Source organism: Sturnus vulgaris, chromosome 14 (assembly GCF_052056855.1).
Source record: "Sturnus vulgaris isolate bStuVul1 chromosome 14, bStuVul1.hap1, whole genome shotgun sequence".
Taxonomy (NCBI): Eukaryota; Metazoa; Chordata; class Aves; order Passeriformes; family Sturnidae; genus Sturnus; species Sturnus vulgaris.
Genome location: NC_142256.1, coordinates 17301989 through 17328867, shown reverse-complemented (window position 1 = coordinate 17328867; position 26879 = coordinate 17301989). Strand labels below are relative to the sequence as shown.

Genomic DNA, 26879 nt, shown 5'->3' with positions numbered 1-26879 from the left:
TCATTGAACTTTCTTCCAGTCAGATACTTCTGAGTATGGAATTTCTAAAAATTATATCAAATGAGAATTACAATCTTGCCACTGGAATGTGGCCCACTGAAAAGACCCTCTGCTTAATACTCAGCAATGTTTAACAGAGAGAAAATGTAAATCTAGTAGCATTTCTGGACTCCACCTTTGGGGGAAGAACTTTCCACTATTGCAGGTGTCTCCTAACTGGTTCCAGAGGGAGAGAGGTAGAAGAAGAGCGATAGTAACTCGTGCTGGAGGGGAAGTGTCATCTTGTCCTGTCAGTGCTAAGACATTTTACATTCATCACAAGAGTGAGAATGAGTGAAAGAAGGAAGACAAACATTATAGTAAAACACTATATAAAGATTTTACACTGCTTTCATGATGGATATTTATAGCCAGAGTAGGGACAAGACTGTAAAAGTATTATTTTTAAATGTTCTCTAATATCTGATTTATTCTTCTCAAATTCCATTGGGGTGGGCTACAGAAAAAACTTACACTGCCGTCAAAGCACTGCAGTGTAAAAACTGTTCTGTAAAAATATTAACTTGTTTTGCCAGCAAATCTGCTCTCCATCATATTTCTCATCTTTCACTCCTCAGTTCCCAAGATACTAGAATTTCCTCTGTTCTGTGGTTACCTAGAGTTTTCTCATGGAGACAAGCCTCAAACACATAATGAAGAAAACAAACAACTATCAAAAATCCCCTAAAAACCACCCTTCAGCTTATTATTCCCTTATTCTTCCTGTGCAGGCTCACAGCCAAAGACACTTCAGCCACCACTGGGGAGATCAGTGGTAACCATTGTTAGCTGTTAGCAGAAGAAAAAACTTAAAATAAACAGGTCTTCAAGGTATAATTTTTCCCCTGATAAATATTAAAGAGGGGCAAAGCCAACAGACCTCTTTATCTCCCCTGTTAATTAATTAATAATATAAGCACTAATCTGAAAATGAAAATGGACAGTTTCTTTGATCCTATGAGCAAGCCCCACAAAACAAGCAGAAGGTTCGTGCCCCATTTGTCACATGGCTGCCATGATTTGCAGGTGGAATAGCAGAAATGAAATCCCACACTGACGAAATCTCATGTCCAGTGCATTCTGTGCTGGACAATGGCCTGGGCAGACACCTGTCTGAAGTGAATATGCAAGAGGAGGATATTCCATTTCAGTACTTCCCGGTATTAAGGAGTCTCAGTGAAACGGTCATTAAAGACCTGTCAAGCCAAAATGTGCTGCACTTAAGGAGCTTTTATATGATTTGACTCTAGCTGACTGTAAAGAATGAGGATGATACATAGCATCCTTTTTGTAGAGATCTCAAAGAGATAAATTAGTTTTCTATCTGGAAGATGCAAAGTGCAGGTAGATTAAGTGAAAAATCCAGTCTCTCACAGCAGGGTAAGAGAAGAATTGGGGACAGAATCCAAATCAGCTGATAATAGTCCTGTGACCTCAGCATTAAGTGGGGACCTTCCTGTACTTACAGCCTATTTCTCAGAAAAGTTTGTCCTGCCAAGGCGTACTCCAAAGACTACCACTGGTCTGGGAGTCCTGTTGCAGGAACATGTGTGGATGAGCAGAGAAGGCTCCTTCAGTAACAGCCTTTCCAGGGCTTCTTCCAGAGGTCAGCGATCTTACTTTGTCTTCCAGACTTCTAATTTAATCTGAAGTCTGTGACTCATTGTTACTCAGCAATAAACTGTTTTCCTTAAAACAGCTAATCAAACTTTGATGAGGCCCTTGACCAATGGGAAGATTGGTACATTAGATACATTAAAGTGTACATTAGGTGTAGTGCAAAACTGAAGACCGGGGCATAAACTCCTAATGAGTTAAGTAGAATTATGAATTGGTATTTCTATACATATATTTTCCCAGTGCTCTATCCCATATTTTTATGCATTTGTAACTACCACAGCATCCTGAAAGAGGGAAATGGTAACCTCTCCCATGCTTTTCTTAGCTCCATACCCTACTCGTTGTGAACTAGTCAGCATGGCAGAAAAGCTGCAGTGATGCAGGCTCTGCGCTGCCCATCAGCCCTGTGCTGTACGTTCACCCATAGGTGGGATGAAATAGATGTTTTTGATGGCAAGACCTGAGAGGTGGGCAAGGAAGAGAGCTTGTCCTGCCGACATTCAGGAGTGACCACCTGTGTGTGAAATAGAAGCTCTCAGCAATGTTTAACTGATGGTGCAGACCTGAATGCCCACTTGAATACTTACATCCTTAGCAATGCTTGCTTTCTTACTCCCCAAAATCTTCAGCAGTGAAGATGCTGCATCCCTAGGTAGCTTGTTGAATTTACTATCACTGCTGCTGGAAAGTGTACTTAAATTGATAAGGATACACTTGAGAAAAGTATACTCATCTGTGTGCTGATCTATGAAGGCAAGAAAATGAGCTACAATGCAGGGAAATTAACTGACCAGCAAGTTCCTATTGTATGGTCTTTACACTGACACCTGAGCCACACAGGACAAGTCATATCAGGCTAGAACAGCAGAGCAGGAGACCTTCAGACCTACTTTAATATTGCAGTCTTTATGCTACCATAAAAATAAATCATTCACACCAACCGCCAGACAGCAGGTCAGTTTTTCTAGCTGATCCTCTGTCTAATTATGTAAGAGACATTATTTTGTTATTGCTTTCTGCTAACCTATGCATAAATCAGCCATTAAGGACTAGAACAGAAATTGTTACTGAAAATTCAATCAGCGTTTCATTGACTTTTTAATACACCACCATGTGTACATCAAAGTACATTAACCTGCTTGAGCCTATTGGAAAAGATTTTATTAGTGAACTCCATACTACCTAACAACGACATAAGAGAAAGGAGCAGTGGTCCAGGACTTGGGAGGGATGGCAAAAGTTAAATACAAATTTCTCAACTTCAGAACTCATAAATGGTGTATTTAGGAGAGGGCATTATTATTTGACCAACAAAGGTGTTTTTATCTCCTACACAGTTTAATTTCCATTTTGTTTTGGCTGACACATGTTCATAGAATCACAAACACAGAATATCCTGAGTTGAAAGGAAACCACAAGGATCATCAAGTCCAACTTGATGGCCCTGCCCAGGACAACCCCAGTAATCTCACCATGTGATGAGAACGTTTTCCAAATGCTTCTTGAGCTCTGTCAGGCTGGTGCTGTGATCACTTCCCTGAGGTGCCTGTTCCAGTGCCCAATCCCCTGGTGAAGAACCTCTTCCTAATATCTAGCCTAAACCACCCCGACAGCTTCATGCTGTTTCAAAGCCCTTGTTTGTGAGGACATTGCAGATGATCCATACCTTCCCTTTCTCCCTTTCCCTTTCCCACAGAAATTTATAACTTCCACAGTGTTTGATGCTCATGATCACAAGCTGCCTTGCAGATATTGTTGCCCCTTGATGGTACCCAAGGTTTAAAATTTGGGAAACTGCTGACACTGACCAGTGACTTTGCTTGGGGCACATTCAGTGTCAGGGAAGGAAATGTCTTAACACCATACAAATATGACAGGATGGATCCACTCCAAAATCGAATTAATCCCTTAGAGGAAAAACATGGGTTTCATTACTGAAAGGGCAAGAAGCTCTTGGAAAACCCCACAGGTAGGAAAGGAGACACATTCATTCAGCACTTCATCCAGTTCAGTAACACGGTCCACTGTCTGTCACATAATACTTCATTCAAAGGCAGGATTTAGGAGACAGGTTCATTGCAAGGCTACAGCTGTGACAATCTTAACTTCACATCAAAGTAAAACACATGGAATATCTTGGCCTCAGCAAAGCTGCCTGTAATGAAAAGCAGCTATGAAAATGCCCTTTTCACATCTCTTTTATCCTCACTCTATATATCAACCTATTTATGTATATACTTTTACCTACCAAGAAGATATAGAAGACAGAATCAGCCCCTTCCAAGACGTGTATAGTGAAAGGTAACAGACTCAAACTGAAACATGGGGAATTCTGATTAGAATTTTTTCTCATGAGGATGGTCTGAAATTGCATCAGAGGGGTTGTAGGATCTCTGGTTCTGGAGATATTGCTAATTTAACTGAACCAAGCCCTGAGTAACCTGCTAAAAATTGGTCCTGCTTTCAGCAGCAGGTTGGACTACATCAACCCCAAAAGTCACATCCATCCTAAATTATTGTTATTTTTCTTGTGTAAATTTGGAACCAGACTGTAGGTCTTTACTAAATATTAATATATTTCTATAATACTTAAACTGACCCTCTGCACTGATCAAGAATGGAGACAGGCTGCCAGTACTCAGCTAAAAGGAATAGTGGCACTACCCACAAAATACCCACAAGGGCCAGCACCCACACTAGAGAGCTCTATACTCAGAAACCTCCTCCAGTGCACACAATGAACACTTCCACCATGGACTCAGTGTGTCCTGGGAGATTCTATAATTACCCTGCTGTGCTCAACAGACCTGTGACTACAGACCCCTGGTTCCATAGTGAAACCATCTAGAATATGATGCACTGAAAGATTACTGAGGAGTTTAAAAAAAAAAAAAAAAAACAAACAAAACTATAGGATCTCAAAATGTATCTTATTCTATCTGAAGGGCTAAGACTTCAACTAGAAGGATTATTTCAAGGGACTCAAGAGAGCACTGTGAGAGACTGAGAGTATTTACATATGCTGAAATAGTTATGATCTGATGATTTAAAGTGGTATATATTGATGCCCAAAGGTATTTTTGGGCCCATACTTTGTTCACTGAATGTTTTTATGTAGTTTGCCAACTACTGACAATCTGTTTAGAAATATCAAGGAACATGAAATCTAGAGGTGTATCAGTGTGTGAGCATCCACTCCAAAACCCCTGTGAAAATAACATTCAGGGATGGGAATTGGCTAGAGAAGCATTTTGAAGCCAGCTAAGGTAAGAATAAATATTCATGGCAGCTAAGGATTTTGCATTTAATACTATTCTGCTAATGTAGATAAATATTCAGATTTCCCTGGCTTCTGGAGAGTAAACCTAGTTTTAAAGAGAAATCCACACAACAGCATTCAAATAACCTTACAAGTGCCGGTAAGGGTTTTAGGGGATGTGTTACCCTAGTTTTTACAGACCAAGATGAAATCTCAGGAATTTAAACATTTACATCAGACAGCAGATGCAGAAAGATTCATGCTCTGTATCACTGCTGCCTATGGCAGAGGGATGACTATCTGTAGCATACTATTCACCACTATGCTGTACTTCTACCTTTCAGAATTGTACTTCATTCACAGGTAAAGCACCTCTCACTCATTTTGACATCTTTGCATTGAATACTATAATCCAAAGCTAATATTTTACTACTTTTACTCCCACCCATTTGTCTCTGTGCTAAGGCAAATGTTTCTGTGCTCACAGTTGAGTGTAACCAACTGAAGTGGTGACTACCTTCACAAGACTCAGTTTACAGGGAAGATATACAGCTGAATTAGAGCTAACCATGCTATTGCAGCTGTCAACCATGTTACAGCAGCAGATCTACATAACCTAACCAGGTAGCACTTTCCTCCCCAGCTGATCAAGAAGGCAAGAGTTGCATCCTATCCCCACCACAAATTCAAGTCACATCACAGGCAGAAGAGAACTCAGAAAAAATTATTCAAAGGGAAGAAGAATCAAAGATTATTTCCCTTCCTCTGCAGATTCACAAGAAAAAGAATAACTGTATTCTACAGCTCATTATTAAACTAACCACACCACCAAACACTTGCACCCCAGCTGGATGCTATGAGGCTATTGACTGCAGGACCACTGAGATATAAGTTAGGAGCTTAATTCACGTTTCAGATCATGAACTTTAAACTGTTTTCAACACACTTTCAGACTTCATGAAAGGAAGTGAGCAAGATGATGGATGGACCAGTTGTCTTTTATTTTTGAGACTGCTTTAGCTCACTGCATCTCATTCCTTCTGTGCCACGCCTTCATTTTTGGATGTCTCTTTAGACTGAATACTCACATTTTCTCTTCCCTCTTCCCTCCTGTGACCATAGTTCCTTTAAAAGATTCAGAAAGAAGGGCAAGTAGCTCCTAAACAATTCTAGCTATCACACTTCTGGCTAGACAAAAGGGGCAAGAGGAATGGAATTTGAAGGGGAAGGGGAGGCACAGGGCAGTAACAGGGCAGGGTTTTTCTTCTCCAGTCTTCACTAGTCTGAAGCAAATCACTTCCCTTATACATTGCTACACATTAAAGTAATATTAAATTGTGCAGACTTCTGGCATAAATATAAACAGAATCAGCACATTTATGATCCTAGTAAAGAACTTACCTTCAACATCAGAGCTATTGAATAGCCTCTTGTCACCCTCTCTACCTTTTAAAAATATACCAGAGATCACAGCAGCCAATAACATTTATTTTCTCATTTAACATATACTTATCCTAACCTGAATCTTTGCATGATCCTGAGAATTCTCACTCCAGTGAGAATGACTTGAAGACATACAGACCACAAGTTTCACCTTTGTGAAGAAAACTATTTACATGTAGGAGTGCAATAGTTTACTAGAGCAGTTACTTTTTTAAAAATAATGGAAAGAGTGTTCCAGCTGTGAATTAGTCATCTCTGCTGGAACTTCTGTCAGTATTAGAGACTTTGCTGCAGAAAGTTTTTACAAGATCTCGGTTCTTACTATCTCTGTTGGACAGAGTATGCCCAGAGTCTGCCAAGAGACAAAACCTGAATGCTGCACTTAAGTGACAGTAACAGGACAGAGGGGAACTCTGCACATGACCCAAGGGGAGGATGACTAATTTAACCTTCTGTCTTGTTTTAGTAGAAGTCCACAGTGCTCATCTCCACTTCTAATATTGTATTTACCATCACCAATCTCTTAAAACTGCTTGCTCAGCCAGTTGACGGTGATCCCTTCAACTACGGATCCAAACTGGGAATGGCTAGATAGGCAGATAGATTATGTCACTGGCAAAATGAGGAGTTTCAGGCTGCGATTGGCTTCAAAGGCAGCCCATTCCAATTACTGTGAGTCTAGAAGTGACTCGTGTAAAGATACTCAAGACCATCCCGCCGAGCCTCTAGACTAAAAATAACAAGTTAAAAGTTGGGAAATGTTTAACATGTGAAAAGCAACGATCCTAAGATATTTGAATGGCAAGTTACTGAATGTGCATCTGGCATGGGAAGGCACTCAACTTGGCCCAATAGGGCAAGCAGCCTGGCTCACACGAGGAGGCTGCAGAGCCCTTGGCCTCCCCTCCCTTCCTGACCTCCGCCAGGCTTCCTGTGCCTGCCTGTAGCGCCAGCCGGCAGAGCGGTATCCCGGGTCCTGAGGCATGCCGGTCCCTCAGAGCTCAGGCCCCACCGGCACCGCCAGGCACATGCTGGAGCCTTTCCCATGAGCCAGTTCTCCATGAAGCCTCAAATAACCAGACCCCCTGCATGCGGACAGGGGTCGGGGCGGCACAGATTTGAGAACTGCCGAAGAGAGCTGGGTGCTGAAAAAGACCTCGGGGCTCTCCGCAGACCCACACGGACCCCTGGCTGGGCTTTGATGCCCGGCTGGCTGCAGGGGGGCCGCGGGCTGCCAGGAGCCCGCCCAGGGCACAGCCTGTTGCCAGGCCCGCTAGGTACAAACGCAAAGAAAGCACAGACCTTCTCCCTAGCCTCTCCGTGGGGAGGCTGCGGCTGTCCTGCCGGCTGCGGCCGCGGTGCCGGCGGGGAGCTGGGGCCGGCCGCGGTGCCTCACCGGCTCCACATCGATACGCCCGCCGACAGCCTCGCTGCTCTGCTCTCCAGCCCCTCCTTCCAGGGGGACAAAAAACGGGGCTGGGGAGAGAGGGAGGGAGGACGGGGACACAAGACCTTCCTGTTATTATTCTGCTAATATATTCTGGGGTCTTGTGGTTCCTGCAGCCAGGCGGAAGTGAACCCGCTTTCGCCCCCCTCCTCCTTCCGCGATGCTCCGGGACTGGATGCGGCCAGCCCCAACAGTACGGGATCCAGTCCCTGGGCCCGGTTTCTCGCAGCCCCCGAGCGGCAGCGGCGTCCCGGTCCCTTGTTCCCCGAGCGGAGTGGGGAGGTGGTGCTGTCCCCGAGAGGCAGAGGTTACTTGGGAGGCAAAATTAGGAGCGAATAATTTTCTCCACCCCAGTGATGGGCGGCTGCCTGGTGCCTGCCGCTGTGCGCTCGGCCGCCCCAGAGCCCGCTGAAGGCAGCGGTGCCTTCAGTGACGCGTGGTCACAGCACCAGAGGAAAAGCTACAAAATGCAGCGAAATATAAAGGTGTCCACTGGCTCCGTAATGACATCCCCTGGTACGGGACCGTTACTGACGATGGCCGGCTGAGCTGGGGGCTTACCCAGGCCCCCGGAGCTTTGCGGGGTTACGTGCTGCCCGCGGGCTCCGTCCGGAGTAGCCTCGCATCCAGCCCGAAGCAGCGCCGAGGGTTTCTGCAGAGGCCCCAATCAACATTAGTGGCTTGCGTTTAAACCAGCCTTCTGCCGCGTGCTGCTGCAGAGCTGCGCTGCTCTCGGGCACTGTGGGTATTTATGCCTTACAAACGTGTCGCATCTTCCACAGAACTCCAGAGCTCCGAGATGAACTGTGCCACTGGTCTCATGCCTAGGCTGAGGGGCAGAGTCAGAGACACCAAATGAGCATCCATCTAACTAAGGTGTTATGAATGATTTTCTATTTTTCCAATTTATCAAACAACAAGATTAAATGTAGCAGCATATTTTTAATAGTAACAATTATAAATTGATACAGTTAAAGTATTAGAGATTAATACAATCAAAATATTGGAGATTAATACAATCAAAGTATTGGAGATTAATACAATCAAAATATTGAATACATATGTTTTAGGATAAGTAAAATCTGAGAGTAAGTAATTTAGTATAATTGAGGTTCGTATAAAGCATAAGCAAAACTGACTGGGGAGGGGCTCCCCTCCGACCAGAGGTACGAGGAGGGGTTAACCCTTCCTCATGTACCAAAGCATCAAGGCTAACAATCCCAATTATATACTGTATGCTAATACATAGTAATACAGAATTTTCTAGAAAACTCCTCCTAGTTTCTATTTCTAAAGTCTACGTCACTATGTTGTGTTGTGCACAAGACATCCTTTTGAGGGTCTTATTTCCAATGAAAGCTCATCGTCTTCATCAATGACCAAGGTGTGACCTGCAGGTAGCGCAGGTGCACTGTGTGACTGAGCAGATGTTTTCCATAATAAGACTTTAATTAAGTCCCACACCAGGAATCATCCCATTTTGGCCCATTTCAAGGTCGAAACTTTCTATTTCTAGATGCTGCTTGTCAAACCTACATCCTTCTATGACTCCCTTCTAATCTAAGCAGGGTTTCATCTGCTTTGTCTCACTCATCTCCTTTTTGCTTCGTAACAATTATTTTCTATTGATTTGAGTACAATTTTACTAATATAGTTACAATTTAGTCAGCACGAATCACATTTATCACATAAGGCAAATGTTAATTTCTTAATTCAGCATGTCGCAACATGTTGAATCAGTTGCAGAACATCTCCCCAGCCAAGAGGCACAATAGAGATGAGTGTTAGGTGCGACAGCGTAGAGTCTGAGACAGAAGATGCTACACTCTGTAATCTACGTGACAAAAAGCCTTTATTCAGTTCTGACCTCGCTTTATATACCCCTTTCAATGTTCCCGGGTAAACGTCTGTGACTGGCTCCCAGGTCAGGCTGCTCAGCCCGCTGACCAATAGCTCTCTGCAGCCAGGGCTGGAAATCATAGGATTAAATCCTTGTCTGTCTCCAATTTTGTCCTATCTCTGTTCTTTGGGGGCCTGCCTTTTAAGCCAGGCTGCTTATCCAGTCAGTGGTCTGATTAACTGCCCAGTACAAGCCAGCTTGTACTGTGACAGATGAGGTAGTGAAACTCTGTCCCTCCATAAGCCTTAGCTACTCTAGAGAACTCTCCTATCCACCTTCCCTGTCACAGAGCACAATGGCATGCTCTGATGGCCTTTGGCAGAAAAGACAAGAGAAAAGATAGTGAAAAAGACCTGAACTCAGGGACCAAAACACCTCAACCTGTCCATAAACAGGAGGAAAGTGTGAAGTCGGCACTTAGGCACAGCTGAGCTGAATGGATTCCAGCTTACAGGATGCTACTAGTAATGAGGACATGGTGGCATTAACCTACAAATGTCTCTACTTACCAAGCCCCTGGCAAGCTTGGTAAGAACCATACCACCATGTTTACAAAGCTCAGATTGCCCAGAGCAGAGAGATTTAGGCTAGCCTGGGCAGGCCTGAACACATAGCAACTGAAACTCCTGATAGTTGTTCTGTGGCATATGGGTGTAAGGTTGTGTGGGTGTAGATGGGTTGTAAAAGGCTCTTCTGAACTCCTCAGCAGGAGTAACTCACATCATATGATGCACATGCTCACAATAAATTACTGGGACACTACTCAGATCTCTGTTGTCCCAGAAGCCAACTGCTCTCAACATCATCATAAAACTTAAATGCTGTAAAATTCTGTCTTGTGGGAACAGTGAAATGGTCAATGAAGCTGATGTCTCTTTGGTCCAGTGTCTTCTTTAGGACCTGCCATTCTTGACTGTGCAGATTCACCTCTGTGCTCAGTTTTGTGTTAAATATTTCCTTCACATCCAAACAGCAGCAGAGTTTCTTAGCTGCTGCATCTGTCTCACAGAGATATGAGATACAGTCAAAGGTTTTCATACATCAGGGAATCCTACAAAACATATAGGAAGAGAACATAAGCACCCAGTGTATCAACCACCCTCTCATAGGCATGTTGTGTCTGCTCTGCGACCTCCCAGCAAAGCTGCCTCATCTGGAATGTGGGAAAACAAATGTGCACTGGCCAGAGAGCTGTAGAAGGCTAGTGAAGTACCCTTAGAAGTGTTTTCCAATAAATGTGTAGGCAGGTTGAGCTTCCTCTCTTCCCTTTCCTCTTCAATACATGCACACACCCCATCTCAGTGTGATTTATGCTGTCATCTTTCTCTGGGTAAACCTCCATGCCCAGAGTACAAGCTGAGAGCAGGAGTCTGAGGAACAGGCAGCACTGGAGATTTGACAGTTCAGCCCTGAAAAATGTCTCCAATTAAATTACAGAGATACCCCACAGACCTCAAGAGGCTACATGTCCAACAACACTGTCCATTAAAAAGGCACCAGCTGTGCTACTCACTGTGTTCGGTTACTCTTCCTGGGAGATTAGTCCCACAGTCCATAAGCCAGCTCTCAGTGTGAGGGTATATGTAGAGCATTACTTATGGAATACGAGGCTACCTGTGGCTATGGGCATCATGAATGTTAGAACTAAAGAGAGAATTGGTCTCTTCTTGAGATCATATCTGGATTAGCTCTGTAACATCCTGTTCTCTGTTCCTGGTTTTGTTTGAGATTTTCTTCTTGAATATGGTAACTGATATCTCACTGTTATTATCAGTAATACTGTCAGTGTCTATAAAAGGTACATATTTCAACTGATAAATGCTACAATATGAAGAAACAATGTGCTGCTAATACAATGCAGATGAATTCTTAGAGGAAATGAATGGTCTTAAACCCTACAAATTTGAGATAAAAATCCATTCTGCTGCATTTCAAGTAATTAAAAGAGAAAAATGATGAAGACTGTTTCTTCTTGAAACTTGGCAATTTTTATGTCATGCTACTATATCCTTATTGAAAAATGGTGCTTTTATTCACTACCACTTTTTTTGGCCAGTGCTGCAGCCAAATATCTGCTTGTTAATTTAGCAGAATAAGTTAATGGTTAGTAACCTTAGTAGCCCAAGAGTTTCCAGGGAAGATCCCCACAGATATTTCCTAAGGAAAATTATCTCTAAAGCTTTGTAAGGATCACTTAGGAGGGGAGAATACTGAATAAACAAAAAGATCCAGATAAAGCATGCATGTGTTTGTTTGGATAGGTTGGGCTCTTCCCCTAAAGAGTCTCAGTAGAGGATTTGGGACAAGTTTTCAGCTGAAGGCAATCAAAAGCTCCATGTGCAAGTTTCACTCTGGATATGCCACTGTGACTGAAGAAAGCTGGGAGTGCAGGAAATGAGGCTAAAAGCAATAGTGAGGTAGCAGATAGTTCACTGCTCACAGGATTCATTCCTTTCTGTCTTTAGAGAGCCGCAGAATAAAATTAATCATGATTATTACAGTTACACATTCTGAGATTCTTCCTGTTCACATGTGACCTATCTCTATACCAGAAAAATTCTTAGGAGCCAGCTCAGCTTCACCTAATATATCAATCCCAATAGATGGAATCCTGTATATCTAGGATTTAAGAGACAAATCCCCCAAAACCCACTGTCTAAGCAGATACAATCTAGACAATCGTCAGCAAGCTTCCCAGGTCCCTGCTTACACTGTCTCTGCATGCTGTGCCAGAGTAATGGAGTAGTGTCAGGCTTTGGGACTCTCCAGGAGCGGGTACAAAAAAGGGACATTACATTGCTAGACTTTAGCAGCAGCACTCCCACCAAATGCCCTTTTGTTCATATTGTTGGCAATCAGTTATCATGTACCAGGGCTGAGAAAGAAAAATACTGCTGGCAAAAATAGTGTATTGACAGAACGATTTTTAAAAGATCTGAAAGAAGCCATGCACATGTGTAAATAGTCTTACTATCCTTATAAGGCAATTACATCTGTTAAACTGAACAGATAAATGCAGAAAACGACAGGTCCTCATTTTTAAGTGGTAGTGAGTTTCTTGCAGGCAAACTACATGGCTCTGGAGACTGAATCCTCAGACTATCTATAGACCATTGCTGCACAGAGAAAAAGGAGCAAGTTTGTCCAGAGCAATGTCTGAAGCCCAGGAATGTCTTCTCCCAAAGGCAGTGAGGAAGCCTGGATGCCAAGAAGAAAAATTACGTGGTTTTGCCTGCCTGTGATATACCTGCCCAAATGCACAGCTTTTTTTCATCCGCACTAGGAAGCGAAGGTGTTGTTTTCATACATCATAAGGGTGTCACACAGTGACTTCAGGACCACTGGTGTAAAAGCGAGGCACTCAGTGGAGTACAAATTATGTTGGGATCAAGTCCTTATACTTTTCAGTCTGTTCTGGAAATAAACAGCCTCTGAGTAGTGCTGGCCTTCTTCTCCAGGCTCCATTGGTTAACATACAATCTCAGGAGATAACACAAGGCTTTGCATGCCGTGTGCTGCTATTAATTGCCAGCAACAGACATTCACTACAATGTCGACAGTAAGATGAACAAGTAGTTGTGCAGCTATTTCCTAAGTAGTACTTCCTCACCACCACTAAGGGACAGTGTTCCCTACATTTCTACTAAAAAGAATGCCATATCTGCAAGTTCAATTTTAATTAGCAATGGTTAATGCCTCCATTTAGTGCTTGAAGTGTTTTACATTCTATATTAGGTTTGTTTAATAAGTTAGTTCTTCACAATGCACTGAATTATACGCCTATTTAATGCACTTTCACTCCAACCGACACACTGAAAAATAAAACAAAATATATTTAGTGAAGGTAATTCCTCCTATGAGTTCCTAAGAGGATGGCTAGTCTAAAATAAATGGTTAACAGTAAGGTGTCAACAAAAGGCATAAACTGCAAAACACATCCACTTTTGCACATTGTTTTTTTTCCAAATTAGTAATTTGTGTCTGTGAAAATCTCCTAAACTGTCCTCATGTGTGTTGGCAATGCAAATATTGAAAAACTGCGACATTATGCTCTTTCATAGGTACTGTTTCCTATTCCTTTTATACTAGAGACACTTCTCCCACTGACTTCACTCAGAGTGAGGATTATGTCTACTATATTCAGAGGCAAAACTTCACTAGCAGTCACATTTCTCTAGGCATATCTTGTGTTCTGGAAAACAGTTTAATCAGCTTGAAAGACTGCTAAATAACCTCCTCTGTCTGTGTTCCTGAAAAATACTCTGAGAGTCTCCCTCTCACCAGAAAGTAATTTAAATACAGTAAGGCTGTGGCTTATTTACAGAAGGCCAAGTTTTTACAGGGCAATATAGCGGAGGTACCTGGTTATCATTATTTTCACACTCACACAAATAAGAAATGCCCATGAAGTAGTTGATTCAGTGATAACAAATGCCTGTACTAAGCCCAGTGCTGTATGATTTCAAGACCACATTCCAATACCTTTTCTGGTGTCTCAAACATTTGAAGACATTCAAATTTGTTGGCTACAAGATCAATAGCTGTACACTCAAGCTGAAAGTGTAGCTGCTCAACCAAACTTCAATCTTCATTTTCTTTTTAGTGTGAGAAAGCACTAAGCACATCATATCCAATTAATAAAGAACAATTAAAAAAAAATCATGAGTCCCATGAACAGAAGGCTTCCCAGATTATGCATTCTTCTGAATAGTACATCTAACCTTACCTGTGCAGATAATCCAGTGCAATTAGCCTCCACTAGCTCTAGCTGTGGCGAGAAGTCGCATAGCCAAGAAATAGATATTTTTAGCGCCCACCATCTAACTGTGCCCTGTAATAAACTGCAGAGCCTCACAGATTTCTGCCTGATTAGCTGTTCAACTAATGAGAGAGTCCAGACTCAGCTACCATGAACCTTGAATTACCTGCCATTCATGGACGACTCTTTGTGACCCCCAGAGCAAAGCACAGGTGCAGAGCTGTGCTGTAAAAGGGACACAAAGAGGAACAAGGGGCCCCCATGCAAAATGTGCACAACTCTTCTGACTCCAGTCACACATACTGAATGTTTTGGATGGTTACACACATGGGAGCAAAACCTGGCAGTTCCTGTATGGTCATTATCCAAGATATAAAATGTTTGGCTTTTAGTTAAGATCTACAATATCAATGTCACAAAATGAGTCTGAAATTACAAGAGCAGAAGCTGATCTGATTGTAAAAAAGCTCTGCTATTCAATTGAAGGCCAATGCTTGGTCATAACCAGAGAAAAGCTGAGGTCAGGAGTCCAAGTTCAGGAATGGAGAAAATAAGAAGCTGAAGGAAACATTATATCCTCCAATAATCCTTGTAGGAGATATTATTTCAGCATGAAAGGATGCAGTCCGGCTTTCAAGTCTCCAAGTAAAAATCATTCTACTATAACTCTGCTCTGAGATAAAAGCAGATATGTGACCTAGTAATACTTGCCTTTCCCTGGTGCTTTTATTGGTGCTGCTCTCCGTATTAAAGAAAAGAAACACTCCACTTTTAATTTTAAAGACAACTCCAACAGGTCTGCTTTAGAGAACTTTTCTGGTTTAATCCATGCCTTTTAATATAGTTAGCCATGTGTAAGTTTGGAAGATGGCCTGTTAAAATAAAAGTAAACAGAAGATTGGCTTTTAAAAAAACTTTTACCAAGCTTTTGGGGGCTTTGGTTTGAGTTTTACTTTTTTGCAATATCAACTGCTTCTCCTGTCTCTTTTAAAGGCTCATGGTAGAAGAATAAATAAGGTTGTCACCTCGTATGTAGTTCTCCTATTTCTTAACTGAGGAAGAGTGAGATTTGAGTCCTCCTGAGATCTGAAATACCCAAAGCAATGCATAAATAGATGAAAGAGTTTTTTAATAGAAATATCACTCAGCTGGTAGCACACTAAGCCAAAACTTGAGACAAGGTCTGTTTTAATTCTGCTTAGAGCTTATGGGTACCTCCACACAAAGCATTTCCTCTCACTGTGTCTCAGTTTCTCTGTTTCTAAAAAGGATAACCTAAAAAGTCTGCAACTTTTAAAGTTTCTTCAGATAAGACAGTGCAGTATAAGAGCAGTGCCAGCCATGAAATCACTGGATGAGCTACGGTCTGGTACCACTCTTGTCATCTGAGCCTCCAATGAAGCACCTACATTTGGGCAGAGCAATATGGAACTAAGAGCTGCTGGTCCCTCTTCATGCCTCTGGATCCAGGTGTAAGGATTGTTAAGGATGCTACAGCAATAACAATTCTGCTCTGTACTGCATCACTGTACTGTGTCAGATGGTAATTTTTGTAGAGTCATAGAATGGTTTGGGTTGGAAAGGACCCTAAAGATCTTCTTGTTCCACCCTTCCGCCATGAGCAGGGACACCTTTTAGTAAACCAGATTGCTCAGAGTCTCATCCAACCTGGCCTTGAACACTTCCAGGGAAGGGGCATCCACAGCTGCTCTGTGCCAGGGCCTCATCCCCTTTACAGGGAAGAATTTCTTCCTAAAATCTAATCTAAACCTTTCTGTGTCATTGTAGAAACATTTTCCCTTGTATTACTGATTTTCTTGTACTTAAATCAGATATTGTCATACATCCTTTAAACCAGTTCTGTCAGGTAGTCAAAAACTGAGGCACAGAAGAACCCAAAAGTGAGTAACTGCTGATGTTAATGAGTTAAAGTAAATTGAACTGGCGCTTTCCTGCCTGCTTCCTCTAGCCATGAATTTGGCCTACAAAATGTCTCATGACCACTCAGTGGTATCATGAATCTCTGAATGCACAAAATAGGGTGGAACTCTTTGAGGACAGAATCAGGATGAAATTTTCCCCTCACAAAGCCTGAACACACTGACTGATATGTCACTTTTGTTATTGATATAATTCTGCCAAGAGTTTAAGTTATTGAATGTTACTGAACAGAAAACCAGACAGTTTTATTAACCATTATGGATGACAGTGTCAATAGAAGAAAAGGTGTATATGCTGAAACAGAAGTTAGAAAAATCTTAATTTCTCTTTTCCATGCATGCTTGTCAGCTGCTTGTAACAATTGACACCACAATTTACATCAGTGATGAATACTTGGATGAGCTGGAGCACAAGACAGGATGCTGTTTTCTTGATCATTTCTGTGACCAAGTAGGTCACACATAACTTTGCAACATTAAGGACATTCAGATTCCAGTTTTCCACAAGGGAGTCCTCATTACTGCATGAGAATTTAACACTATGTATTTGCCATCATGACAACAATCATGAGAGAAGGCAACAAATTAACAGTGAAAACATCGAGGAAACCATCTCTTCTTCAGTTAGAGTGCCACAGCTGCTGCCCAAACGATATCCTCCTACAGGAGGGAGACAGTGGCCTTGGTAATTAGCCAGGCATCAAAACCTTCCTAGGGCACTCCTCCTGAGAGGCACATGCAGATCAGGACAGGCTGTCTAAACACAGCGAGCCTCCTCTCCCTTGCTGGGTTATTTTCTTTCTCCCTAGGGGAGCTCCACCTCTGTTACAAACTCTGCAACAGAGGTGACTTCGTCTCCTCCGTGTTTTTATAGCAAGAACAAGCTACAAAGGCACCCTTTTGGTAATGTCCAGTTCTTCAAAGTCAAGTTCCCTGCAGTACTGAAATATATGAAATTGCAGTTCTGTTTTCACTGCAGTTTTATCTAGCTCCTGTATTTCTAACACAGCTGCAACGCCAGTACCCCCATTTGAAGTGTACAGATGTCAAATAGCAAAAGACAGCTTATGACTCCAGACTCTGCTCATTCCAAGCAAATGCCTAGATCCTCACTCTCATATCAAATAAGGTATGCTCAACAAGTCAGAGATGCAATGTCAGTGGTGACTAGAGATCCAGTCTGGGCTTTCCACCTCTAGGACAGACAGGGGCCCAAAGGAATAAAGGTCTCACCTCCTGGGTCTTGGGCTCCAAGCAGATGAATCCCTGCTCACTGCAGTTCAGATGCCAGGCCTGAAGGTATTTATAGGGGAATTGTATTGGCATTAAAACCATCAAAATTGGATTATACTTAGACACATGATGATAAAGTATTTGCAATGGATCCAGAATAGCTGGAAATTGGCCACATCCACATAATATTCCTAAAGTTGGATAAAATTTAACAGCAGTAAATTCGGAAATTTTGCCAACTCCAAAGCACTACCTCAGACTTGGGCCAAAACGATACACAGGCACCCAAATGCTCTAGAGGGATTTTTTCCTTCTGCCAAAAACTGTTCATCAGATAAGAGCTGGGCTATGGACCACAGGGATAGGGGTGCTGTTTCTGAAGAAGGCTGGGCTTTGGAAAAGAGTCTTTTGGCAAAAACTGAGGAAGTTACAATCAAAACCCTAAAATATTTGCAGAGCTCTGTGTAGAGGGCAAAGGATTGTGGCTGCTGAGGAATCTGTAAGTGTCAGGGAAGAGCCCTCCAGACCATGAATGTACTCCTTAGTCACCACTTTTGTGTCTCTCCTTGATGAGTCTACCAAGGAAAACAGAAAACTGAATTGTTATAGTACATAGAAACATTCCTTTCATAGAGGTATTTGGAGCACAATAAGAGGTGGGAGGGAGAGGAGAAGACAGAAAGAACAAAAAAGTATTAAAGGGGCGAGATAAGCTGCTAGTACCTCTGTCTTTTGTAACATCTCAGGGCTAGTGCCTGTTGAGCTAAACTTGGAAAACTGTATTTACATCGCTGAGCTGGGAGGCTGCTCGCATGCAGCAGTGCTCTGCCCCCAAGCATTTACAGAGTGCCCTGCCTGGCCCCTGGCACCCCTGAAACCAGGGAGACCCTATGCACCCATCCTAGAGAAGCAGTGCAGCCTGTGAGAATCCTTCCCTCCTCTTCAGAATCATTCAGTGCAGTATTTAGAAGATTCTCCCCATCTCTTAGAAGTGAAGGGGATGTATCTGTGACCTTGGCAACTCTTCACAAGCAGAAGCTTGAGTCACTAATATTTAGAAAAATAATATAATTGACTGCATTCAGGCCTGTGGAGGACCCCTGCTGGGTATTCACAGTTAAGCATTAGCAACTCGGTTATTCCTAGCAGTCTTTGTGAAGGGTTGCCTGCGCTATAGATTCAATTATATGTCCTCCGACAAACTGATTTCCGCAGCAAATATCTTTAAAAAAAATACATTAAATCCCAGTAAATACAGTAAAATTGGAGGAGACAGCCCTTCCTACCTCATTGAATGTCCCAAATCATGCCACAATCCCAGCTAGAGGCTTGCCGGGATGTTCTGCATGCCCAGACTCTATTATCACCACTGCCTAATGTGATTTAGTCCTGTCTGTGGATTGCACTCTTTAAATCTAAGAATGTGACAGTGCCCTTGTTGGATGCAGATTAGGATACAAAATGATGTTGAAAAGGTAAAAATATTTTTATGTATCTTTCTTTTCCTTGTCACTGGGCAGAACGGACAATTCTATTACCAATATTTTTTATCTTTAAGCAGCTTTTTTTTCCAGTACTAACCATTGAATTATTTTGATGTAAGGAGAACTGAGATGAATCAGATCCAGTGTTTTGTACTACCCATTACAACATGCTGCACTGGTACCTCACACTGAGCTGGAATATTTATTTTCTTCTCCATTATCTATACTAAAGGTGATTCATGTGCCACTAAGGCTTCTAGGAATGAGATTTTTTAATTCTACCTTATGCATAGAATTTTATGATAAGCTTTACAATAAAACAATGTGGATACTATTTGTTAATACTATCATAATAAAATCAGCTAATACCTAAATTATGCTTTGTAGTTGCTTCTCATAATGTCTGCATCTTCAGACTCCAGGATTTAATTTCAGTCAACATACTCTGCCTGCTAAATTTCTTCTCAGCCCAACTATTTGTTTGCTGCTTTTCTATCCTAAATAATTCTGAACAACTACCAAACCCTCATCTTTCTTGCACACATCCATATTTGAAGAAATAGAAGGAAACAGAGTGTTGGATTCTCAGTATGTCCCTCCAGAGAGAAACCTAATGAAACCATATTTTAAAATAATATATCCTATTGTTGGGGTTACAATGAGATATAAACTAAAAAACAAAAAATAGCAAAATAGCAAAAAAATATGTAACAGGATAACAACTATTATGAAATCCAGAGAACCATCAACAAGAATTTTCTCACACAGCATTGTAATTATTCTTTCTACATGATGCAAAAGAATAAAGTAAGGGTATTTACAGAGAATAAACTTTCCTTTATATATAATGTAAATTGGTATATGGAACACAGACACTCATGGAGCGCCATGATTTTTTTTTTCTCAATGTTCCCTGCTGAGCAGTGCCACAATTAATCAAGCTTTCTAGGTTTTAGTTAATTGCTGGACTCCAATAAATTGGTTTGTACTGGCACTGGTCCAGATCTGATAATTTCACAGCCTTGCAAACTGCTGCATTTTCACACAAGAACCTCGAAAGCAGGGAGCTGGGATAAAAATGAATAAAAGAAACTCTTGTTCTGTGACATTCCATTAATACTTTAAAAGCCAGCCCATTAGCAACAGTGTCTGCACAGTTTGTTTTTCTCCATGTATTTTATACTGATGTTTTTAATGATGAAATGAAGTCGCCCCTTTCATCACTTTAAACTTTATTCTGTAGCGGGTTATTTTTGAAGAGCCATTTCTAATTTCACCATTATCCTCTTTGATATTTCCACTGTTTCCATCCTCTGTTGAAAATTCCTTGTGACTTTTTGATACACCTCAGTTATTTTTCTGTCTCTCTACGTTTTTGTTCACATGAAAGGATCACCATGTTCTGGTGAAGGAAAGTTCAAGACTGGCTTTATTAACTAGACAAGAGAAAGGAGTGGTGTCCCCCTTTGGCCTAACTCAGTGCTGATGAGTGCCCTCATGGTCAGTCGGACAATGAGGCAGAAGCCAGCTTAGATTTTTCTAAGCCTGCAGTCAGAATCAAGCAGGCTAGCATCACAGTTTAGTGCAAGTCAACATGTTAGGGTCTGTTATGAGTAAATACACACTACTGTTATCAGAGGGAAAGACAGCTCCACAGCTATTAGTTCATTTTACAACTGAGCTCAGTTACACGAAGGACTTTGTGTCCTCAGCTCTGACTGGTAGCAATGGGATTTGCAAGTCCTCAGCCCCTGGCAGGCTCTGGCTCCATGCTGGCATATATTTGACATTGTTCTCCCTAGAGAAGAGATCAACCATTTTGCAAACTCAGTTTTACTAATGGGTTTCAAAAGAACTCTCACACCAGCAAATTTCTAGGCAAAAGAATTACATACTCGAGGTGTTTGGTAATGTGTTATTGTTTTTGGCTTACCAAGGTGAGATTAGCAGTATAATCACAGTTTATAAAAGTATTTTTGAATTGCAATTGGAGCCTCATTCAGCCTGCCTTGACTCCTTCTGTCTTGCATTGTGAGACAGGACTGACTGGTTTTATCTGGTGGATGCCAGCTGCAAAGAAATGCCTCAGCAAGTGGATCTTTATCATGGTATGATTAATCTGTAAGATTTGTTCTGGCATTTCTTGTGCATAGCAGGACTAAGAGCTAATCACTGGGATTCTTTTAAACTCCTGAAAATTTTTACCAGTTGTGATTCTAGTCAACAATTGCAATGGCAAGAAAGAACATATGTTGTCTTTATGGGAACTATGCCACCTTCTGCTGTTTTCAAGAATATGTGGCAGTGAAAATACAATTAAGGTGAAGCTGATCCCAGATCTCAGAAATAATCACTTATTCAGATTCTTTAATGTTGCTTTTTAATTGCTGAAAATAGTCACTGAGATACTATTCCATGTTATAGGGATTTACACTTTACTGGAAGCACTAATTGTGCTTCCTGCCCACAAAACACTGTCCATACAGTAATTATAGATGAAAGTTTGAATTTGTTGTTCATGCATCTCATAAATATACCAAAGAAATCTATATTCCTACAAATTGTCTTGAAGTTTTTGACATCACAGACATGAAATTATGGGATCATAATTACAGCTGTACACACACTGGTACATCACTGTGGTGGTAATAGGTATCTTATAAATTTATATCTGGGATAGATTAGATTAGAGTAGAATAGAATAGAATAGAATAGAATAGAATAGAATAGAATAGAATAGAATAGAATAGAATAGAAACATCTGCAGATGAACACTTTGAGGAAATGATGAGCATATGCAAAATTCAGGAGGGCCTCACCTCTGAGTGCATATATTTATTCTACACCTGCACATTGGGATTCTCAACATCCCACCTAGCAAAGTGTCATTTACTCTAGGATGGAATGAAACATTGTGTGGTTCCCTTCTCCTTTTCATTGCTGCTGGCAGGTTTTGTGAGTCTCTTCTCCCTTGTGTGTTTGGAAGTTACATTTAAAGAGGTATATTTTATTTGCATTTTTTGACAGAACAATGAAAGACTTTCAGCTACTCTTCAGAATATATCCACGATAAGGTAATGAGGAATTGGGCTGCAGTTTGACATTTTATGTAATGCTGTTACTGTTTAGCAAACGGAATTGAAATCTTAGGCTCACTACATCCATCTGTCTCACTGGCAAATAAATAAATTAACTTCTAGTGCTAGAGCACTGACAACACACTGTGGATGAAGTCCATGCTACAGGAAAAACAGGAGGGTGGAGAACGCTCACTGAAATAAATAAAAGCTCCTGTTTTAATGGCTTTATTGAAAAATCTGTTCTGTGCTGGGGCCTGATGGGTCACGTGCACCACAGCTGCTCCCGATGGACGATCTAGAGTAGGAGGAATTCAGCTTTCTTGTGCAGCAGAGCTGAGCCTTCTACCCTCACAAGAGTCCTTCAGAAAATATTGATTGGCCAGTAGTCTAGAGGTGTCACGTCGATCGGGTGCTGTTCAGGTCATGGTGACAAGGCAAGAGAGTCCTGTTGGTGATTTCATCTTCTTCACTGTTTTTCTTACTTGGGAGTACCATTTTTAGTTTTCGACATTATATTGGCTCGTTGTTTTAGTTTTTTATACTGAGTTGTGTCCCATAAGCACTTGAGGTTTTCTTATTTGCCAGGCACCATTTTGGGAGCAGCAAGGCGTTACCCGATGGGGAGGGAAAGGGCAAAAGGGCAAGGCAATTCCAGGGAGCGGGAATCAGAACAGAACAATAGCAACAATTAACATAAAAACAGAGTGTTTTCCACAGTTAACAGAACATTAACAGAACAAACAGGAGCTTGTTCATAACACTCATGACCATCCTCTGCCATAATCACAAAATCATGCACATCTGAAACCTTTTTTGTTGAACAGTATATGTGAAGCCTGCTTGGTGAACATCCCAGATTGTATTCCCAGTATGATAACTGGAGGGGCTGATCCAAACCACAAAAAGTAATTTAGAGATTTTTATAAAATCCCAGGAATAATTTTTAGCATCTTAAGATAAATTTTCCAAAGGGCTTCATAGAATTTACGGGAATACAAAAATCAAAGGAATTAATTACACTAAGAATTTCCTTTCATACATTTTTAGAGTGAAAATTTGACCATAGATAAGCAGAGGAAAAAAATAGACAGGGGTGCTGTGTCATGTGTCTAATATGTCTCAGAGCTCAACATATGTTCCAATTAGGAAAACTCCACATGGAGTGTAAACATGTTAGCTTTGGCATGAATCTTTTATCCTGTTTTTTTTTCCCCTCACAAGAACTGACAAATAATAGCAGGATACCTACATGCTGCTCAGTCACTGTGAGGCACAGCACAGAAACACGGACTTCTACTGGTAGTGTCACATTATTTATCTGCTCAATTTCCATTATCTTTAATGAGAATTGCATTAATAAATCTCTGTGTTTTTAAAAACTTAGGGCATCCTTCAATCGGGAGCAATTCTTTCCTGTCTGGACACCAGAATGCAGAGCATATTCAAGTAGAGAGTTCTACTTGCATAATGAAGGGTAACAACCGTGGATCTGATGCTTCTCCAGAGCTCTCTGTGTCACACATGTGCAGCAGCCCTGAACATCAGAAGCTGCAGTAACAGCCCACTGCCGAGAAAGAGCACAGAGCAAGGGGTTTGCTAAGTTGTCAGTGCTGTGGTCTAAGGGGGTAAGACAGACCCCTACCATGGGGCTGTGTTAGATGTAAGACAAGGCACAGCATAACAGGCTGTGGCGACAAGCAAGGAGTAGTGGCTTGTACTTCTTGGTGAGACTTGGCCAGAGCTGGAAGAAAAGGAACAGCTCGGGCATGGGTGTAGTGCTACCAGGATCCAGGGGCGCTGGCAAAACTTGCCAGGTCAGAAGGGTCACTCACCAAGAGGCCATCTGTGAACATTCAACTCATGCACAATGTCCAGTATGTGCCACATTTTCCTTTGGTCTAACAACCGCAAGCCTTGCTGCAGCGCTCTGCCACGGGAAGATGAAGGACAAGAAACAGACACAGCCATTGTATGCAACCAAGAGAGATGCCAGACTGCATCTTCAGTCAAAAGCCCTCAGGGATGTCCCAGCCACTGATGAACAGCTTGAGCAGCAGGACCAGGACTGGGAGTCAGACTAGAGCAGCCTGTCCTTGGAAGTCTAGGTTTCCACCAAGATGCCAGTTCAGTGACTCCCAAAATCTCACTTGTGAGAAACGCTCTTACAGCCAATTCTCTACAACTGAAATCTGTCAGAATGGGAAAATAACTCCAGTTCAAATATCTCTATGTTCAGCAAAGGTCTTGCACCTGAATTAGTATCTCCAGAGACAGCAGCATCTTCTGAAAGAGTTTTGCAGAATGCAGTGGAAAGTGCTGGCATCTATAGCAACTTTCCCAAAGCACTCTTCAGGCCAAATAAGGAATTTATTTTCAAAGAATCCCTCTGCAAAAGAATTCAGGTCACACAGTCTATAGAAAATATTTCACTTCTCATTACTACTACACTGCCATAAAGAGGACTGCAACAATTACTGTTGTCTTTACACACACTGGACTTTGTATCAGCACAGAGAAGAAAATACATGGAGTAAATGCTGTCTAGAGAACACTGACAGGGTTGAGTAGCTGTGTTGGGTGGATTGTTCTGGGGGATGTCTCTGCAAAAAAATTGAGCTCTGCCCAGGCCCAAAGCTACATTTACTAAAGTCATGCTGCTTCTATCAACCTAAACTACAAAGACCTGTGGATTCCTACTCACAAAGATTTGCAATAAGATCAGTTCAGTCACACATCTGAGTGTCTATGTTATTCATATGCAATTTATCTCACAGGCTGAGCCTGCATGGTCAAACCCAGCATAATATCTAAAGGAAAATCATTACTACAGGCCCACAATTTAAAAGCACATGCATGTGCTTAACTGTGCTCCATGAGTATGGATATCCCTCTGTGGGTCTGGAGCTTGCACAGAGCAGGTTCTCTGCTTTCACGTGCAAGTTACAATCATACTTCTGATTCAGGGTTACCATTTTTTTTTCTCCGTTTATATCCCTGTTTCATACAGCGGCTCTTCCAAAACTATCAGTCTACATGCATCACACTGGGGACTAAGAGCTTTAAGCAATGTTTTTTCCTTAGGAACATGAATTACTGCCAGTGCACAGCAAGACAGACTGGCAGAGTGACACAGAAGTAGGCATGGAGGATTATTTTCAAAATGCTTAGCTCCAGAACTTTCTCTTTTCATTATTTAATATTAAAAGTTATACAGTTGTATTTGACTGACACACAGCCTTGGTTACTCATGAAGTCACACTACAAAAGCCTTAATAAGTCATCTATCCTTTCCTCATGCTAGTATAAGGTTTCACCATACACTGCACTTTCAGTATTTTGTCCAGCTAAGGTACAATAGAGGAAAGAAAAATTCTGCTCAATTTTCAGCCTTCTGAAAGTATCTACTAAGCCTGAGAGATGTATGACCTCCCATCAGTACTTCCCAAGCACCCTGGTCCCAAACTAGGGGAAGTAGGCTGTGATTTGTTTCTCAACATGATGTCTTTTCATACCTCACCCTTTTTCTCAGATCATTTGTCAAGAGTTCACTGATTAGTTACAGGGTCTATAAGAAGACAGAAAAAGAATGTTTGACCAAGCATATAATGAGTCATGGGTTTAATTTAGTTCCACCAGAATCTCAATGTGACCTTGAAACCTTCTAACACAATAAATCAGACCAGAGGGTATCAGCTGAAAGTGTCTGGCAGATCCCAGTGGATGCTAACTCCGTCGGGTCTGCTTCGGAGGGCACCCCGCCCAGGAGAAAGAGCCGTCTCTTTCTTTTTTTGGTGTGTAGACCGCTCTCCAAGAAAGCTACCCGTTGAGCTCTGTTCCCGCGGAGGAAAAGTGGCCACCGTCACTCAATCCGCAGCTCGTTTGAAGGTACCGGAGCACGGGCCCAGCGCCCGGGCGTGGGTCCCTCGACCGGCAGCTGGTTCTGCGGGCGGGAGAACAGCCCGAATCCCCGTGTCCGGTGTCACTCCTCTCGGCGCCCCCCATGGCGGAGCGGCTCCACCCCGGCCGTGTTAGTCACGCCGCTGTGCCGGGCGGCGGGCGCGGGCGAGGAGGGGGCCGGGGCGGAGGCGGACCGGCTCATCCCGCCTCCCGCCGCCGGCACCCGAGCATCCGCCGGCCTCGAGGCCTCGCTGCGCTCCCCGGCGGGGCAGGAGGCGGTGGCAGGTGCCCCAGCCCGGGACCTTCCGGAGCGCCCACCCCGCAGCGGCCCGCAGCTCGGCCGTAGCTAATCCCTCCCTCTCCGCTCCCGTCCATCAGTCGGGGGTCGAGGGCTGGCGGCGGCAGCGGCAGGATCCCGTCCGTCCCCTGCTTGCTCTCCCCCCCCACCGGATCGAAAGGGACACCTAAAAGCTGCGGGAGAAGATTATGGCAACGTGAGGGGACAGCGGAGCCGCCTGGCCGGAGATCCCGTACTCCCGCGGAGAGCAGCGCGGAGCCGCGCGGTTGCCCCAGCTCGAGCGCTGTTCGCGGCGGTCTCCGAGCGGAGTGGAGCTGCCTCCAACCCTGCCCCAGGTTTGTGAGCTTTGCTGTCCGAGACGAGGCCTCGGAAAGGCGCAGTCCCGCTGCCGCAGCTACGCCCGAGGCCGCGGCACAGACCGCTCAGCGCGGGGACTCGACGCCTCGCGGGTGTTCCGTCTGCCCGCGTTTCGCCGGTCGA

The 26879-nt window shown here is 42.7% G+C and overlaps 2 protein-coding genes and 1 long non-coding RNA gene across 6 annotated transcripts in view; 1 reads left to right on the top strand and 2 right to left on the bottom strand.

Moving 5' to 3' along the window:
• Positions 1-7895, bottom strand: part of LOC106856297 (serine/threonine-protein kinase PAK 3) — a 131987-nt gene extending 124092 nt beyond the window's left edge. The window contains exon 1 of one of the 2 annotated variants that reach the window (XM_088173423.1): positions 7664-7895. The gene's annotated coding sequence lies outside the window, so the exon portion shown is untranslated. The remainder of the gene's footprint in view (positions 1-7663) is intronic. The other variant, XM_088173421.1, reaches the window with a different exon arrangement.
• Positions 7896-8730: 835 nt separating this feature from the next.
• Positions 8731-26879, bottom strand: part of LOC148222179 (uncharacterized) — a 47700-nt gene continuing 29551 nt past the window's right edge. Inside the window, exon 2 of the long non-coding RNA XR_015806901.1 lies at positions 8731-10759. This is a non-coding gene — a long non-coding RNA (uncharacterized LOC148222179). The remainder of the gene's footprint in view (positions 10760-26879) is intronic.
• Positions 26350-26879, top strand: part of CHRDL1 (chordin like 1) — a 37093-nt gene continuing 36563 nt past the window's right edge. The window contains exon 1 of one of the 3 annotated variants that reach the window (XM_088173424.1): positions 26350-26734. The gene's annotated coding sequence lies outside the window, so the exon portion shown is untranslated. The remainder of the gene's footprint in view (positions 26735-26879) is intronic. The other 2 variants (XM_014881557.2, XM_014881556.2) reach the window with 2 other exon arrangements.